Here is a 20,588-nt window from a genome sequence, read left to right on the forward strand (position 1 = left end):
GGAGGCAGAGAAGGACATAAAACTGATTTCCAGCGAGCTGCAGGATGAACTAATGTGAAACTGAAGTAATGGAGATAGTGATTTGAGGTATGTGAATTTGTCATCTATCGAGTTAAAGAGGAGGAGAATGGTCAAAAATGGCTCTAAAATCCATGAAGTTGGTGCAGCCAGAGATTTGACATTGAAAAATGGAGTGATTTTGCAGAGAATTAGGAGAAACGCACAGGCATATGTTAAGGAATCATCTGGAAGCTACTCAATATCAGAGATACTTTCCCCCATGTCTTACTTAACACCCTAATGTCTCATGACAATAACTAATACAATGCTTTCAGTATTAAACCATAACCAACTCTCATGGAAGACTTGTCCAGCACCTTCCCTGCAAAGCATTCCACCCTGACTCAAGCGTTCCAGGATTTCACAAGGTGATGAGAATTTAATACGCAGAGCAGATGTTTGATCATTTCGGGAACTGTTTCACTTTATTTCTTTTTAACGGCTCACATTAAAGAGCATCTTTGTTTGCCTCTAACTGCCAGTTGGCAGTCTGTAAGCCTGCTTTGTGCTCACCGAGGAGAGTGTCACAGTTTGTGGAGTGTCACCTGCAGATATCTGTGTGTCAACTGCAGGACACAGGTCTAAATCACAGACAGGTATTACTCCGCCTTACTTGTTTTCTACGTTAACGATATAAGAACATTGAGTGGGGAAATCTGCGAATGACCATTAAGCGATTGCAAAGCCACAACTATTGAGGTGTTGCGTTGTATAAAAAGCGTTCAATAGTATTTAGATCCAGGTTTTACCCTTATAATCTGGACCAAATTCAAAACCTTCGGTCAATCAAGTCATAAAAAGAGCAGTGGCAGCTTGCCGAGGGAGTGCTGCGGGTCAGTGGGGCAGGGGAAGAGCAGGGTGGGGGTATGTGGAGTCCAACATATGACGGACAGGAGTAAGGTAAGTAATTAAATAAATAAAACTATTTACCTTGCACGCGCTGCATCGTCGGCAATGCAGAGCGCACTGCTTGGTCGGCGATGCAGCGCGCGTAAGGTAAATAGTTTTATTTATTTAATGACTTACCCTACTGCTGTCCTTCGTATGTCAGACTCCACCCCCCCACCCTGCCCCTCCCCTCCCCCGCCACACCGCCTCGCAGCACTCCCTCGGCGAGTCGCCACTGAAAAAGAGTACAATCTATGAAGACAGCCATGACCAAAGTCCTACTCCCACAGCCAACTTCAGTCATTAATAAGTCTCAGCCCTGAATAACCCATGTACAAACTGATGAATATGTGTAATTGAAAGGAAGAGCTCAACATCAAATACACCGCACCAGAAAACCTGACAAGACTCACTTTGACTGCCAACTGGGCTTAAAAACCTTTTAGTGTATTGAGTTGACATTCCTTTTGATGGGAGAAGGCTTTCTCAACATTCTTGCTAAAGTTGGGATGACAGGCTTGAGCCTACTTGATATGTTACTAATCTACAACACGGCTAGCTACAGTTTTTTCCTGCAGAAAGGAAAAAATTGATGTTATGGTGGATGCCCTTCTGAAGTTCACTTGCTGCTTTCTGTTAGAAATAACACAGCAATTCCAGCTATGTTCCTCACAGCCATAAAAAACACAGCTCACTCAAAGAACACCATGGGGCATGTCTCTCTCGCCCTAATCAACAACAGCAATCTGTACTCGGGCAAGTGTAACTATTCAATGTAACTTAAAATTCTATATTTATCCTGAAAAGGGCGGGTCCCAAATCATAGAAAAGGAAAAAGTGAGATGTCTCCTAGTCGAAAGTATGCCCTGCGTACGTTTAAGATCGAATATACTACAGTTTCTTTACATGAAAGGTCAAAAAAGAGGTAATTCTCACAGGTAATTATCTGATGCAACAGATCCCTTTCACCATGTCACCACTGTATGCAGATGCTTCCAGCAGTGACCCTGAATATGGTGTGTTGTGTTATTTTATCTTATTAAATTCATATAACACTCCATCTCCCAACAGCATAGCTCTTATATCTGGGTGAAGTTTCAAATTATAGGATAAATAGTAATTACTCGGACTACCGTCTTGGGATCCTGCGGTCCATAGCCATAATAGGCCTTGGCTGTGGGCAGAAGGGACTATGGCATGTCGGTTATGTGGTCTTGCGACGGAATTCCTATTGCACACTATTTGCCTCTGTAATTTCACCTTAGGCATTCGGCGACATTGGCTGTGCCCTCTTTGGAATCAGCTACAGGTGCGCTCCTGTAGACAAGCCATCCGGGCCTGGCTCAGCTCAGCAGATCAGAGACCAATCTCTTGGATTGTAAAATATCTTCAAGGAGTAGAGAGGGCCCTGAAATTGGCAAAGTCACCTGACAGCCATTCTCCAATCTCTACAGAGCCAAAGGCATGATGAGAAGGTATACTATGGACATGGTGTTCTGGTCCATCACCAATGTTGTGTAGTGTATTGTGCTAGTGCATAAATGCATGTTTGAGTCATATGAAAATGAGTCAAGTATATCTCCTCGGATGGTAGGGTGGCGAGCTGTGCTTGTATGAGTTTGCTTTGCAGAGGTGCATCCAGAGGACTTTGCCAAATGATGACGTATCTTTTAGGTCATAAACATGCCCAGTACCAGGTGATTATAGGTAGTCGAATCATAATGCTGTTGGCTGTGTTGTCTTTATGAGTTGGGTTGGCATGACTGCGATATGTGGACTAGTCAGTTTTGTGTGCGTGTGATGAGGATATCTTCTATGAGGGGAGTGTTGGTTGTGTCCAAGGAGTGGGGACATATGTCGTCTGTTCAATCTAATGTGCTGTGTTGTGTTTGTCTGTGGAGTGTTGGTGGCTTGTCCAGCACAGGAGGTCTGAATTCTCAGGACACTCTTCGGCTCAGCAGTTCATTTGAGCTCGCGTGAAGTTGGTCATTATGAACATCAGCCTCCAGCTGTCACCGCCAAGGGAAAATGTTTCCATCCCTAACATCTAAACACAAAGAATCACTAGCAGCAGTCCATTCTATGAGCAGGCTGCGACACCTTGCACTTAGGTGTAACAAACCAACTAATATTCACATTAAGTTGTCCAAAACAGAGTCATTCAACTCCTGGGGTTCAACATGTCCATGCTTGCTTGAAGGGTTAACCATGTGCTTTACAGGTTACAAAAAGCACGAAATATAATTAAAACTATGCTCCATAGTATACAAATCTTACTGGCGAGCATGCCATAATAATACCCACAAAATATTTAAATGCCACACTGAGAAAATAAACACTAGAGCCCTTACCTGCACCCATAACCATATCAGGAAACTGTAAGAACATCCATCTAAGAGGCCAACACTTGCACTAACAGTATCTTGAACTTTCTAAGTTAGGACAAATCTGTACTTCTGGAAAATTCAGAAACCAGTTCAAAGCAGATCTTGTTACCAGTCCTTTTCTGAATAGATCCTCCATGATAGCCGTTACCTGCTTGACCTGAAAGTGTGATTGGCGCGATATCAGGTAATAATGCACTTTTTAGTTGTTAATGTGTATCACTTTGATCTTTGTTTCTCTATATACCTACCCACCTTTAGAACAGTGCTCGATCACTCAGTATGGTATCCACATGGATAAGCTTGACTTCAGTGTGTGGGACTAGATGCATCACCGAATGTAAATAAGTATGCAAAAAAAGTATATTTTTGTGGGTAGGAAGGACAGGCAACAGAAATCAGGAGAAAATATATTGCTGCAAGAAACGAGAAGACGTCACTCATCGTAGCAGGCTCCCGGTTCGCCATACGCCGCTCGGTTACTGATTACGAGTCAATTGTAGATAGGTAGATCTCCTAATGATACTTGAGTTGTCATCACATTCAGCTTCAGTGAGTGCATTGACTGCATTGAAGGTTTGACCTTAATCACCGCATACCCGTCAGGGTCCATCGATGTGAGAGGCCTACATTATGGCGCCTGGAAGGCCCAGGCTGTCTTCGCCGCTCAGTGCCAGGAGCTAGGAGGAAAGAACCTTCTCCATTAGGACAATATTCATCTTGTCGCTCAAGTACTCTCCTGGCAGCTAAATCGATGGAGGCGAACAAGCGCGTGCTCCTGTCAAAGGCTGATTTTCCTGAGCCTGCTGCTCACCTTTATTGCCCACACCACTGGCTTCACTTTAATGGGTCACTGATTATGGTCTGAAATGCTGGGCCTTTGAAGACCCAGCAGTCACACTCCCAATTACAGCGGCAGCCGGCTCCACTCACAAGAGGGTCTGTTATTTCAGGATTTACCGCGCGAGCTGCTAGTTTTGGGTTGAGCCTGTTTTTTTGTTATTTGACTAGCACTTTCTACAATCCCTCCTGATTCCTTATACCCCACCATTCAATTCAGCAGCATCCATGGATTTTAAATCAATTATCGAATTATTCGATCAACATTCATAAAGACAGAACACATGATGGTGCTTTCTAAGGGCAAGGGGGCTACAGCCACTTCCAAGGACACCATAGGACTGGCTGTAATAATAATGTTTCATTTTAGTTAGGAAGGCAGTACATCTGAAAGTGAGTAAAGCATAATGCTTTTCAGATGTGGCTGTCAGTCACATTATGATACAGTCGCGCGTTGCTATGTATAGTGCAGAAGGTGCAATGGCACAGGCGCCCACTGGTGAGAGTTCCACTTGCATTACCTAACCAGGAGCTAGCGGGCTGATTGATTTTCCTTGCTACTCCTCTTGCTAACCCCGCTGCTTAATTCATGTAGCGCTGCAATCAGAGTGCTTCACCACCTCACTAGAAGCGCTATTTAAATGACACAAACAAAATGACTACTTACTCGAGCACCCAGATGAACCAGAAAGCGCTTTAGGCCCCGGAGCACAAGGGGTAAGGAGCGCTATGCAAAAGCCAATGTAATGAGTGTACACCTATAATAACCCCAAATGGTGCATGTGCTGTGACGAGCTAAACACAACAAGTCTCCAATCATGGGGTGCAGACTTGCCCCGATCACGCCTGAACTTGTCAATAAATGCTTGTCCTCCTTTATGGGGTAAAAAATAAAAATCGTAAAGCTGGGAATGAGACCAGCCACGCATTGGAGGTGAGAGACACGTGAGAATTACCGGCTACGTGCTGGCGCACTTCACTGGCGTCAGTTTCACTGTGAGATTAGAGTACGTTGAAAGCGTTTCACAAATAGAAACAGTAAGTACTTTAAAAACAGAGATAATGATAGAAAGGCCCCTGGGTAGACTTAGAGTTTAAGCATCTGTGACAGATTTGAGTGCAAAAATAATATATGACGATACTGCACTGCACTGCATCCCCAAATGTGATACAGTGCACGCAATGAAATTCATTTTATTTATTTATATGTTTACTTACCTGTAATCCTCCGTAATCCATAGATTACTAGCCCCCACCCTGCCCCTCCCCTTCCCCACGTCACCGCCCGGCAGCTACTCCCACCACTGACTGCTACTGCTCTAAAGTTGTGGCTAAAGGCAGTGCATGTTTCCCATAGTGCCTGTTGGTGGGTCATAAATGTGTTCAGAAGACATTCTCTTCCAACCTTTGGACCCTTTGCAGAGTGCACAGAGCAATAGTCTAGTTTGGCAATTGTAATTGTGATTCGATGCAAAATCTGTGAAAGAGGTACACAGCTGTCAAAATATGGGCAAGAAAAAAGTTAAATGAAATGCAGCAATGCTTACACATGAGTGGGTGTGTTGTGTGTAGGTGGGATGCTGAAGTGAAAAATCAGGAAGGAAGTACATGCAAGAGAGTTTAAATAGGGTTCTTCTGAAGAGGAAAGAAATGAGATGTGAGAGCAGATGGAGGATTTCAGAAATGTTTGGGGGAGAAAAAGTGTGTAAGTGTTTAACATAGTGAGAGGTTGCAAATGAAAGTAGTGGAAAGGGATGAATGGGAGTGATTGAGGCACTGCAAAGTACAAGAATCCTTCTACAGACCTTAGCAATGTTTACTTCACAATCTCATTGTTAGACCTAGTTGTTTCGGGCTAGCTAAGTTGCATTGATGACAGTCAGAACCCATCATTCCAAATAGGATGCGTACAATACACTTCCAACGGGAGAAGGAGGCCCCATCGTACCGAACACACCACCCGGTGTCATTCAAGACTCTTGCTGGTAACACATACACACACCTGCTCAACCTCTTTCCAACACTGCACCCTGTCACCAAGGAGAACTCCAATATAGCAGGAGACATGCAGGACGTTGGCACACCACTTTGTAAATGTCAAGTTGAGTAACAGTAACCCGTGAACACAGGCCCCACCAGGGCAAACCTGTGGTGCAATCGATGAGCTACCTCTGTGAATGGCACAACCAGGAAGGCAGGCCCACAGAGGCACATCTGAGATACAAGCCCCTGGTATTGATCTTCTCCCACGACAAGGGACTTACAGCTAGCTGAAATCAGCCAATCATGTGTATACAGCTCCACAATATGTACATGATGAGCACAGCGCTTTGACACTGCACGGCAGTGCCAAGCACGCCTTAGCCCTAAGGTTGGCAAAACAAGGTCAAAACATGAGGGTGGCAGCCAAAAAGGTTAGTGGAGACAACGTCAACCGAGGCCAGGTCTAACACTCACATTTTAAAAATTTAAACATTTTAAATTATAATTATTCATAACAAAATCACTGTTACTCATTTATCTGAAACTACTGATAGGTTTCAGCCTAGCCAATAGGTCTGTCTTGTTTCAGGTGTAATTCCATTATTGTGTGAAATGTCTGGATGCTATAACAAAAAATCACAGAGAGGCCCTGAAATAACGGTCGGGTGAGACACCGTGGGAAATACAGGATTTTAGTTTTAATATTTAAAGTCACTCATTTTCTTTACATGGGCAAAGCCTCTAGGAAACGATACCTGGTTGTACTTCTTAGGCCATGCCTCTTTTATTGACTGCCCCCACACTTTTTTCATCCCACTTAAAGCTCTTCTCTTAGGAATATGTGTCTTGGTAACTTTCATCCACTGCACACACTTAAACGTGCCATCACTAACCCACATATGATCTGACATAGACAACCCATGAACAACTTATACAATGAGACTGGTCATACAATAATATTAGAGGTAGCAGATGTCCTCTTCTTGGTCTAGTTTTGTTTGTGTTTCTTCAAAATGAAATTTCTCATCTTTTGAGCAAGTGTTCTTTCATCTGTCAGCCGCAGAGCAAGAGATGAGGGAAGTGTTCCGTGATGGAGGAAACAAGAAACCACTCATGCTATGAGGAGAGGATGTAGCCTTATGGCTAGAGAGGTCGACTTTGAAGCTGGGGAACCGGGTTTGATTCTGGGCAACGACTCTCAGCATCCTGTGATTCTGGGCAAATCACTTAATCTCCCCGTGCCTAACAAAAATGAATGTATCCATCTGTAACGAAACTGGTGCTCGTGTAAAGTGCCATATAAAACTATAATAAAAAAATTAAAAAATGAGGCGGGATGCAGGAGAGACATATCACCATCTTTTACAAGACAAACTCTTCCAGGAAGTGACTCCTAGCAGACACAATAGAAAATAAACCATTGTCAGAAAATTAAAAGAACACATACAAGACCAAGGTTGGACTGGTAATGCAAACAAGCAGGGGAGTGGCCAGATGAATGAAAATAAGATGTGGTAGCCGTTAACATTTATGGTGTACAAGGTGTTCCACAGGGAGACCTCAGTGGATTCTAGAACTTGCAGTCATTCATATCACATCAATTTTATTATTCAGCTATTGAACACCAGTTAGAGCCCAGTGTAATCTGGTCCTTGTAGTTTTTCACGTCACAGCTGTCATACCTCAATTTAAAGTGAATATCACATTTCATTAAAGCAATTGCCTTACATTCCTTTCATGGTCATTACCCTGCTTCAAAGGAGCTCAGCTTTTCAGTAGTGGCTCTGTCTTGAAAGCATAGCATAGAAACAGTTGAAAGCCTTCATTCAGAAGCAAGGGTAAATTCTCTGTGCAGAAAATAATCTGGGCTTTCAGCCAATTCATTTAATGGCCTGGGACCAACGCTTGACTACAATAAATGCTAAAGCTATCATGTCTGAGAGCAATCACACCTTCTCTTCAAGCCTGGGCTGACCAGATCATGCCCAAGCTTCTGCAGTGTCATTAAAAATGCAATTGTAACTTTCATTGACAGAACGTGGATGGGCGCTAAGCTAGATTTCGCCAGTTCTGGAAGCCACATATTGAGCCAGGCGTCAAGCTCTATAAAACACCTCAGAATTATTGTGTCTAATGCCAGAAACAAAATTTGGAGCACCAAAGCTTGCTCTGGAAGTCACATTGGGAGTATCTTTTCCATTTGAGTGACACCTTAAGATTATTGTGTTCGTTTCCAGGGGAAACATCAGAAGCAGAAGTGTCTCCAATCACGGACAAACCTGAGGAATTTTGTGCAGTTCTGGAAACAGTTGAGTTAGTGTGTGTGGGCTAGGTGCTACAGATGCCACCTTTGGAACTGGGGAACCCGCTTTGATTCCTGGCCCCAACATCCTGTGATTTTGGGAAAATTACTTAATCTTCTTGTACCTTAAAGAAAAAATATTTAACATCTGGTTATCTTCTATACAGATGTAATACCCCGGGCCGCTATGAAAAATGCAAAATTTGGAATATTGTATAGTTTCTCGAGACTATAGCTGGCAATTGCATCTGGTTCTGGGGATTACATTTGGAGTATTTTGCAAATTTCTTGAGCCAACGTTCTTTGTTCTGAATCCCAAAGAAAACGTACTGTGTAAATGTCTAGACTCTACATGTTTTGTTCTGGAGCCACCATTGGGGGTTATTTGTCCAATTCTGGAGCATAGAAACCTGTCCTGGAACGACATCTAAAGTGTGTTAAGTTCAGGAGCCCGCATCCAGCCGCGGCCGGTAGTGGGAGTACCAGCCGGGCGGTGACGTGGGGAGGGGCAGGGTGGGGGTAGTAATCTATGGATTACGGACTTTAAAAGGTAAGTAAACATAAAAATAAATAAAACGAATTTCGTTGCACACACTGCGTCGCATTTGGTGATGCAGTGTGTGCAACAAAATTCGTTTTATTTATTTTTATGTTTACTTACCTTTTAAAGTCCGAAATCCATATATTACTACCCCCCACCCTGCCCTTCCCTCTCCCCACATCACCGCCCGGCAGGTACTCCCACTACCGGCCACGGCTGCCCGCATCCTATGTTGTGGAGCACATCTGGAGTCATGTGTCTCCAGGCCTTATGTGTAGTTTTGAGACCTTCTTCAGAGTATGACATCCTGATCTGTATTTCACACCTCAAGACAATCACAGACTGGTTGGTGATAGTCCAAGGACTAAGACCCTCATTGCAAATTGGGTGGAATACTTTTGAATCTTTGCCCCATGAAGTAAATGCAATTACAGCAGGGTGAGTTATTTAAAACATGTGGCAACTACCTACTAATCTGAATTCTCAGTAGGTAAATAAAACATAATCAGAAGGATTGTTTAACAAGCTGATTTCTAAATATTTTGCGTCTTTCCAGAACTTTCTAGCCCTGATGCATTTTGACAGATGTAACCTTCTGGAATATTTCACGGGAAAGTTGCAAGGCGGCGATAATTGTCACACAACTCAGAATTCCGATCCCTGCACATACTTTTGTTTGCACAGCGTTTACACAAGGATCGAATTTAGCCCTTAAATTGTAATGACAGAGTACCAACATTGTGCATGGATTAAACAGAAGTTTTAGGAGGTGAGGCTGTAAGATGTAAGAATGTAAACTCTGGAAGTGAGGAGGGAAAAGAGAACCATTCATATTCCTGAAGGGAATACACATCAGGAGAGGCAGCATTTTCCCGCTCTCTCAGTCTGCTGCCACCTGCCTGAACCCGCACTTCAGCAATGAGGCAAACCCCATTTACTGGAAACACGGGATTCCCGTGGGGATCATGTTCATGCATAATTATTACAAACACAGCATGGTTTATGACGTGTGAAGAGCCCCTACAGGGCTTGCCTCCCTAGCAGGAGAACTCTAGAGTTATTTGCATCTCAGACAACGTTTTCACCCCTATCTTGCAGCCAAACTGTCCCAAGAGACTCCCAGCACACACCTGGACCGCCTTCTTCGAAGATTGTAATCAAAAAGAAAAGCGTCTTGGGATGTCTTTGTCTGCTACTCCCGACGCAACAGAATGCTGCTATTGTGCTTCTAAGTGAGTCGGGAACTGCCCTGATTCATTAACATCTTTCGCTTCAATGCACTCAACAGCACGTGCCCCAAAACAAGGCAAACAGTGCCTGTGACTGTTGAGCGTTAACGTTTTTATATTTTGAGACTGGATTCTGCTCCTAAAACATGAATACATACCATTATGATTCGGTATTTGAAAGGGCTTGTCCTAAACATGCATTTCCAATTGCCGAATTAGTATTTGGTCTCAAACCCAATTTGCAATTTAGTATTGTGTTACTGAATTGCAATTTGGGTTTCATACATGACAAAAAGTATTTTGCGGTCGCAAATGGCCCGATTGTGCAAACTAGCAGCCTGATTCATCAAGCCGAATTGCGCTCGCAAAGGGCCAGATTCTGAGAATCTGGCCCATTGCGAGCGCAATTTTTGCATTTGGGATTCATCATCCCAAATGCAAAAATCGGTAATTGCTAATTCGCTAAATTGCGAGGAATTACATTTAAGGAATCTCTGTTTGAGATTCCTTAAATGCAATTCATCAACCATTTTTAAATTGCTAATTCGCAATTTCGGGCCGCTATTTACCGAGAGGTCAGACCTCTCGGTAAATAGCAAAAACTTAGAAAAATGCTTTTAAAAGCATTTTTCTAAGTTGCATGTTGCACACACACATGTCCTTTGGACATGTGTGTGCGCAACACCAGTTTCAATTTGCATTTAAGGGGTGCTACAGGGTGTCCTTTGGACACCCCTGGCACCCTTTAAATCGCTATCTTATTTGCGAGTAGCAAATTGCTAATCGCAAATAAGGAATACTCCCCATTCATTCCTATGGGCCTTTTGGCCCATAGGAATGAATGGGGAGTTATTCCTTATTTGCGAGTAGCAATTTGCTACTCGCAAATAAGGAATGTGTAGGAATCGCTATTTATTTAGCAATTCCTACATGAATACCGTTTTGCGAGTCTTAATAGCGATTCGCTATGAATCGCTATTAGGGGCTCGCAAAACGGCCCGTTGATGAATCAGGCTGTAGATCTTTGGTGAATCTGATCCTAGGTTCGGTCATTTATAGAGTGAACATCACACAGTTTATTCTTTTTGCACTTTGAGCGTAGGTTTCATATGTCATTAACCAACTCAATGTTACGCAACTTATGGACCTCAGAAAGATAAAAAACAGAGTCGGCCTTAATAGGATTTGACATTATACAGTCGGGATGTGCCAGATTATACACGATTGCCCTAATCATTAACAAATTTCAACAAGAAATGTTTTCTTACCTGGAACAGATCAAAACTTAGGGCCTCATTACAATGAAGGTGGGACAGCCACCTTCAGGACAGCGGTGGTACGTGCTTAGACACCACCGTAGTTACGTATTACAATGTCCCTTTCCACCGGCCATTTAATGGCCGTTATCCTGTCATGAAAAAGCAGACGAAAAAGGACTTTGGGGATCCCTAACGGGCACCCCTACCTCCCTTGCTCTAGGCCTTGTGTTCTGGGGAACACCTACGGTGTCCCACCAAATATGCAAAACACAGAGACTCCTCTGGTCTAGAGTGCTAGAATAGCAACAGGAGAGACAACAGCAGAGATAACTTGACACTAGAGGGGGAGTCCTTTAATTAGGATGAAATCCCATCATCCACTGAGGTGGCATGCTTCATCATATGGGATTCTCCTATTGACTAAGACTCCTAGCCCTGCCAAGGGCTACAACCCACTCACTTTGAGGGAGGAGCTCAGGGATGTTTTAAGATTCCAACTCTGGATAGGATATACTAAATCCTGAAGATGTGAAATGTGGGTAACGGGCACAGTGCAGAAAAAAGGTGAGGTAAGTGATGCTAAAACTAACTACTAGGAGTGAAAAAAACTTTATTGGCCCATTCCTAGTGTCAGGATGAAAAATAGTGCACCTGCAGTATGGAAAAGATAGTTACTGCATGTGACAAACGAACCAGGTCTACATGTTTCAGCCAGATCAACCCATAAAGGTGTAACGGCCTTTTTCAGGACCTTTAAACAAAGTGCTACTGCGTTGGACCATGTGAAAAGGTGAAAGGTCATAAAGAATAGATACAAAATCAGTAATCCCACTTTTGGGGACGCGATTTACTGGTTTTACCTGTAGGAAACAGAAGCAACAAGAGAAATCAAATGCATGTGTCTCCAAGCATATAAGTCAACAAAGTTGAATGAGTCGTATGTCCTCATCACTTCTGCCAAAGTGCAAATTAAAAAGGTTCAAAATTTGTCTTACCCATTGTTTACGGATTGGAAGCCTCTCCTCAGCCTGGTAACAGCTCAGGGGAGAGGCACGCTCTGAAAAAAGCTGTGTAAGACCAATATATCAATATTTAGTCAGACACAACTCCAATCAGGCATGCACAATGGAGAAAACTGTTCACAATATCAGCCAGGGCACTGAGGTGCCAGTAAGTCGACTTTTGAACAGTGGGAAGCGTATAAAATGTGTGGTGTACTAAACTCCTTATTCTAGGATTGAATACCAATACACATTGGTGATTTGCGTGGTTATTAAAAATGGAAAGTGGCACACCTCTATGTATGCAGCAGAGTTATAGAATTACAGGTTACCAGCCTCAATGGTGAAACTCAGTCTAGTGGAAGAATGGAACATATTGCTCCAAATGAGTGTTTTATACTAACTGCGATATTGTGTGGCTTCAGATGGGTGCCTTTATGGTATTAGCTGGGTATAATTTATTCTTGAACATGCCTGAGCGTAATGTCACGCAGGTACAGTCACTAAAAGATGGCTGTATAAATATGAAGTGCAATGTCGTAGCATGGCCCACAGATGTGCTTCGCAAGAAGCTCCACGTTATGATGCGTTGGCTAGTGTGTAGCATCTAAGCGCAAACAAGTACGTCATATTAGGGTGGTCAATCTATGCCAGGATTATTGTAATGCGAGCTCGGTAACACTTGCAAGTGCAAAGAAGTACAGGCGTAGGTGCGGCATGTAGGATCACACTATACAATGTTGCCAAAGCGAAAGAGTGCATCATAAAAGTGTGATACATCTATGACGAGGTTAATGTGACACATGCAAGCACGGAAAAGTACAATTGTATCAGAATTCAAAGGTAGTTAAGTCGTAGATGTGCTTATAATTATACTCATCTAACGGCAAAACGTCTGTAACAACCCAGTGTTATATGAAGCCCAAAGGCAGTGCGTACAGTGCAGTTTATAGGCTACTAAGAAGCTTAGTTAAAGCGCTTCTGCAAATGAGAGCGAATTAACAGTATGCTAAATTTGAAACAAAAATACTAACTGACGCGCGACTGTGGCAGCTCACCAGTCCGTCGGTACCTAGTGCAGAAGAAAATCTGCAACCGGAGGTACCCGGTGGCCATGTTGACGGCAAATAGATAAGCTTCTCAGATGCCGTGTGAGCGTAGGACGTCCCGTTGCAGTGGTGGTTACTGGGAAGTGTAGTTTTACGGCCAGGCATTGCTCAATGATCATATGAGCATCTGTATGTCAGACGTCTCGCTGTACCAAGGGCTGATGGGGCGTTTAGTCTGGCGACAAGACGTATCAATGTGCCTCACAGCAACTAAATATTGGAGGGAAATATAGTCTAGCGACAAACCATTTCCAAGTGCCTCACATCAGCTGATAACCCTTGATGTAGGACTACGCTCCGCTTGTGGAGCGTGCCTAGTTTGCGCTACTATACGTGACGCAAACTGCACGTTGCACAGTGCAAAAACACGTAGCGTAGCAGGCATTTTCTGCTTGCTTGCGGTCCTCAATGTCAAGTTGGCGACAATGAACAAGTAAAATCAACATCCCGGTGAGATTCTGAACGCGGGGAGGTCGGGTTTCTCATTGCGAGTGGTCACGCATGCTCACAACCGCTCCGCGTTGAGAAAGCGGTCGCTCGAGTACAAATCTACTCAAGCTGCAGAAATTGAACGCTTACACTGTGCAAGATGCCGTTTGCAATGATTGCACAGTGCAGACAAGCATCCGGCACTGTGCAATCAGTGCGAAAAGTATTTTCCCTATCGCACTACGCAGTTTGCGTAGCTTGTGTAGTGCAAAGTGCACTTTGCGTAGCCACGCGTACCGCTACTACACAAACTACGCCCATGGTTATCAGCTGATTATTCTTCCTTGAATTTCATGTTGAGAAACAAATGCTTGTAGCTCGTTCCTGATTAAATGCACCCATGAAAGTATAGTAAATACTACACATCAGTAGTACCTATTGTACTGGGCCAGCTGACCAGTCTTTCATGGCTTGCGTGCAGGAAACAGATGCATGCAGCTCGTTCCTGATGTAAGACTAAAAGATGCTATGTATCGACTGGCTGTCACAAACCTATTGTATCAGGCACAGATGTGGGGAATGTATATAGTTCAACTAGGCCACTATGCATAAAGCCTATCATGCAGATCGAGTTATGTTCTATGTGTAGAATGGTATGTAACTAAAAAGATTTTTAATGTTAAGCACCTGGTGGGCACTGTAGATGTGAGCTAACTCAGCTAGTTGATTACTGGAAGGAGTTTAAACATTGTGTTCTACTAGATAATCTGTACGCTATTCCCACATTCATATCCCCCTACATATCCCTGCACCATGTGGCAGGCACCGAATGGTGCCTGCCACATGGTGCCGGCATATGCAAAATGTGTATTTTCTGTACTGCGGCATGTGCTTGCAGCCTGCAGCACACGCCACAATAGAAAACATACACATTGCGACCGCCTTGATCTTGTAATCCCTATGGCGGGACCGCCGACAGCTAGTTGGGCGGTCCCATCCTCAATAGAATGGCGATCGGACGGAAGTCCGACCTCAATCATAATCAGGGCCTTAATTTTAACAAGTGCCAAATGTGTTACTGCACAGTGGCACACCCTTTTCATACAGGTTAACCTGCATTGTAGTGAAATTGCATTTATATTGCACTTAATAACCCTGATGAGGATTTGAAGCGCTTTATGGGGAGTAGCAGAGTTACCCCAGAGTTAATGGCCAATCCATTGGTTATTGGGATTAGCCTAGCATGCTAAATGATACCATTCAATGCTTTGTATCCAGTTTCTTTGTGGTACAATAATGACTGAGGTACGACCTTTAGCTGGGGCTGTGTGAGAAGCAAATGTTTGCTGGAATTATTATTGTTAGGTTGCAGGGATACAGTTTCAAAAAAACGAAATTAAGACAGACAGGCATGAGATTTAGAGTACTCTATATATGGAATAGGCATTCCTTGAGAAGAAGGGCAGTAGAGGTGCATTCAAAGTAAATAAGGGAGAGAAAAAGGTACATTTTCTGCAGTACTTTTGATGAAATATAGTAGATGGATATTTTTGCAATAGCTTGCAATCTGTGCATGCAAACATGTGGGAAGAAAGATTTTTGCTGTAAATGAATGTAACTTTCAGCAGTCTTTCTCGAGGCACTTAACATTTAAAGATGAGTTAGATTCTTGACACTGAAAAAGCCAAGCCCAGTGCTTTTTGAGACTCCTTTGTGATTGGTTGTCAGGCAGTGGGACATTTACGCATATCAAAAAATAACGATTCCCTTGAGCAAGGTCATATACATAAACACCATTAATTGTAGAAAGCAATAACTATTACCAGGAAATATAGAGTAAAAATACTTGACAAAATTATGTAATTAAGTAATGAATGTTTGTGACCAGAGAAGCGTGCAGCCGCCAGTAGACGTAGAGGGAACGAAGACTCACGTTCCTGGGGCATGACTTAGGCGCCTCTGGTCCCACACAACGCGTTTGAACTTTAAGCGCGGTGAACTTAGAAAGTCTGGCATCATACTGCTATTGAACTGAACAGATAGTTTTATCAATAAAGCAGAAATAGAAGCTACGACAGAAGGGACAGAAGGAACCACATGTGACACTGAACCTGACTTATACTGGGTGAAAAGTTTGACCAATCCCAGGATAAGGATCTTTAAAGGCCAAGCATGAAAATAGGACACAAGCAAATGCGTGCATAGCAATACCGTTATTGCATAGGACGACCGCACAACTACTATAGATCGGTCCTCCATACCCAAGAGGAACGTATATATCTATCCTACGACAGAAATTGAATCTTTGTCTTGAGAAAGGTGGATAAAATTTCAACAACCACCGAAACGCGTTGACGCCCCAGTACAGTGTGATTCTTGGTTCAAACACTGATGTTGACACATTATGATCTTAGAGTGCATAACAGCAGTGCTCTAAAAAGAATATTAGAACACACACTTTGTATTGTACATACTGTATGTCTTACTGTTTTTTCTGTCTGTTCTTAGCAATATTGCTGGTCAATATTGAATGTGGGATTGTTATTTTATTGTTATCATTATTTTAACCTGTGTTAAGCAGTTCACTTGGTTTCTGCTTTTTTAATTTTACTGTATACAATAAATTTTGTCAAGTATTTTTACTCTATATTTCCTGGTAATAGTTATTGCTTTCTACAATTAATGGTGTTTATGTATATGACCTTGCTCAAGGGAATCGTTATTTTTTGGTTGGTGAACCCCACTTCCCTTGACCTTTGTTAAGGGGTACCTCTCCTTTCTCACTCACATTTACGCATATCCCAGGGGCCATAATTCCAAATCTGACAACACCATGATTGACCCACTGTGTGCAATGCAAGTAATACTTTCAAACTCGGAAAGGCCCAATGTGTACTTACTACAGGAGATATTTTTACTGTTTATGTATATCATTTTACACCATACATAAACTACACATACATGAACATGTTCGGTATAACATCGACTTAAAATATAGCAAGGCAGCTAAACAAGTTGCAGCAATCATTAGTAAATTCAGTGCATGTTTCTGACCCATTTGCTACCTGGTTCGAAAGGTACTGGTTCTGCGTCCACCTGAAGCGCCCCCGGCCCCATAGAACAGACACCGTGTACTGTAAAATGAATGTGTTGGATGAATGAATGTCGTTACCATGACTCAAACCCATTCACATTGCCAGAAATCCTTGGAACATGATCCACTGGGAGGCAGACAACACAGAAGTCACGAGGATGGCATTTTCAAAAGAGAAAAAGAAAACCTGTCACCTTTTCATTTCTGAATGCCGTGTTCAGGTATTAAGCTAATACTTATGAAGTGAAGCTATTGCCCTGAGGGTATTATTGTGTTGTAAAAGGACAAGTAGTGAAATCGTACTGCAGTATGATCCAACCCATTAGACTGCATAATTTGCTTTTCCTTGTTGCATATTTCCAGTGGCCTTGCTTATAGATTTGATTTGGTCACTATCTTCATGATTCCAGGGGTACAGTTCTGGTTGATAGGCGCCTTCTCCTCCACTCGGTCATATAGTTGACCAGTGGGTGTGTCTTGGGCTATTTTCAGAACTTATGAGGGGAAAGAGTGAGTCCAATCCGCAGCCTGATGCCCCCCCCCCCAGGCCGCTGGCTGACACTGAAAACTCTTGTGTCTCAGTTTCCCTCATTTTTTGCAACTCTTGAATCCCTATGTGGCTAAGGCAGATGCTTGACTATGTAGTTTCCGTCAGAGATCACGAGCATCTCTGGAGAGAGGGTGTGTTGGCAATCACTGCCTTGCAGACAGGGCCGGCATTAGGGCAGTGCGACCGGTGCGGCCGCAGAGGGCGCTGACCTGTTTAGGGGGCGCTGACCTCAGAGGGGCACTGTGTATAGCAATAACTTATGATTGAAGAGATGAGGGGAACTTTTGGCTGGTGATAGTGAGAGAATCCGAGGAGGCGGTTATGGTGTGTGGGGGCGCCAAAAATGATTGTCACACCGGGTGCCAGCCCTGCCTGCAGATGACGCAGAAGGAGGGGAACAGCGGGTCAGCTTATAAGGTAATGTGGAGAATTGTGATGGTGGTTAGAGTGAGGTGCCTCAAAATAGGTTGGGCTTTGATGAGGCTCGCTTCGGAAGGAGGCACCGCCCTATGCGGAGAAGAGAATTCTGCGGTAGGTTCATGAGCGGTGAGCGACCTCCATCTGAAGGGAATGGGCTAAGGATGGTTGTCTTGGCAATGTTCTGCACCACACACGCCACAATGCTCCATCTCTTCTTTAATCTGCACCATTATACTATTGCGGTCTCTGTGCTGTTCCAATTTGGACAACTGGCTCTGCAGAGCCACAGTTTGTCTCTGCTCTGATCTTCACAACAGTCCGCCTCTGATCTGCACTACAGCAGTCTGTCTCTACTCTGATCTGCACCACAGCGGTCTGTCTCTACTCTGATCTGCACCACAGCGGTCTGTCTCTACTCTGATCTGCACCACAGCGGTCTGTCTCTACTCTGATCTGCACCACAGCGGTCGGTCTCTACTCTGATCTGTACCACAGCTGATCTGCACCACAGCGGTCTATCTCTACTCTGATCTGCACCACAGCGGTCTGTCTCTACTCTGATCTGTACCACAGCTGATCTGCACCACAGCGGTCTGTTTCTACTCTGATCTGTACCACAGCTGATCTGCACCACAGCGGTCTATCTCTACTCTGATCTGCACCACAGCGGTCTGTCTCTACTCTGATCTGCACCACAGTGGTCTGTCTCTACTCTGATCTGTACCACAGCTGATCTGCACCACAGCGGTCTGTTTCTACTCTGATCTGCACCACAGCGGTCTGTCTCTACTCTGATCTGCACCACAGCGGTCTGTCTCTACTCTGATCTGTACCAGAGCTGCCTGTCTCTACTCTGATCTGCACCACAGCGGTCTGTCTCTACTCTGATCTGCACCACAGCTGTCTGTCTCTACTCTGATCTGTACCACAGCTGATCTGCACCACAGCGGTCTATCTCTACTCTGATCTGCACCACAGCGGTCTGTCTCTACTCTGATCTGCACCACAGTGGTCTGTCTCTACTCTGATCTGTACCACAGCTGATCTGCACCACAGCGGTCTGTTTCTACTCTGATCTGCACCACAGCGGTCTGTCTCTACTCTGATCTGCACCACAGCGGTCTGTCTCTACTCTGATCTGTACCAGAGCTGCCTGTCTCTACTCTGATCTGCCCCACAGCGGTCTGTCTCTACTCTGATCTGCACCACAGCTGTCTGTCTCTACTCTGATCTGTACCACAGCTGATCTGCACCACAGCGGTCTGTCTCTACTCTGATCTGCACCACAGCGGTCTGTCTCTACTCTGATCTGTACCAGAGCTGCCTGTCTCTACTCTGATCTGCCCCACAGCGGTCTGTCTCTACTCTGATCTGTACCACAGCTGTCTGTCTCTACTCTGATCTGTACCACAGCTGATCTGCACCACAGCGGTCTATCTCTACTCTGATCTGCACCACAACGGTCTGTCTCTACTCTGATCTGCACCACAGCTGTCTGTCTTACTCTGATCTGCACCACAGCTGTCTGTCTCTACTCTGATCTGTACCACAGCTGATCTGCACCACAGCGGTCTATCTCTACTCTGATCTGCACCACAGCGGTCTGTCTCTACTCTGATCTGCACCACAGTGGTCTGTCTCTACTCTGATCTGTACCACAGCTGATCTGCACCACAGCGGTCTGTTTCTACTCTGATCTGCACCACAGCGGTCTGTCTCTACTCTGATCTGCACCACAGCGGTCTGTCTCTACTCTGATCTGTACCAGAGCTGCCTGTCTCTACTCTGATCTGCCCCACAGCGGTCTGTCTCTACTCTGATCTGTCCCACAGCGGTCTGTCTCTACTCTGATCTGTACCACAGCTGATCTGCACCACAGCGGTCTGTCTCTACTCTGATCTGTACCACAGCTGATCTGCACCACAGCGGTCTGTTTCTACTCTGATCTGCACCACAGCGGTCTGTCTCTACTCTGATCTGCACCACAGCGGTCTGTCTCTACTCTGATCTGCACCACAGCGGTCTGTCTCTACTCTTATCTGCACCACAGCTGTCTGTCTTACTCTGATCTGCACCACAGCTGTCTGTCTCTACTCTGATCTGAACCACAGCTGATCTGCACCACAGCGGTCTATCTCTACTGTGATCTGCACCACAGCGGTCTGTCTCTACTCTGATCTGCACCACAGCTGTCTGTCTTACTCTGATCTGCACCACAGCTGTCTGTCTCTACTCTGATCTGTACCACATCTGATCTGCACCACAGCGGTCTGTTTCTACTCTGATCTGCACCACAGCGGTCTGTCTCTACTCTGATCAGCACCACAGCGGACTGTCTTTACTCTGATCTGCACCACAGCGGTCTGTCTCGACTCTGATCTGCACCACAGCGGTCTGTCTCTACTCTGATCTGCACCACAGCGGTCTGTCTCGACTCTGATCTGCACCACAGCGGTCTGTCTCTACTCTGATCTGCACCACAGCGGTCTGTCTCGACTC

The 20,588-nt window shown here is 44.4% G+C and overlaps 1 protein-coding gene across 1 annotated transcript in view; it reads right to left on the reverse strand.

Moving 5' to 3' along the window:
* DLGAP3 (DLG associated protein 3) overlaps positions 1–20,588 on the reverse strand; it is a 1,133,297-nt gene that overhangs the window by 951,092 nt on the left and 161,617 nt on the right. The window lies entirely within an intron of this gene.

The sequence above is a fragment of the Lissotriton helveticus genome, chromosome 3_1, assembly GCF_964261635.1.
Source record: "Lissotriton helveticus chromosome 3_1, aLisHel1.1, whole genome shotgun sequence".
NCBI classification, from domain to species: domain Eukaryota; kingdom Metazoa; phylum Chordata; class Amphibia; order Caudata; family Salamandridae; genus Lissotriton; species Lissotriton helveticus.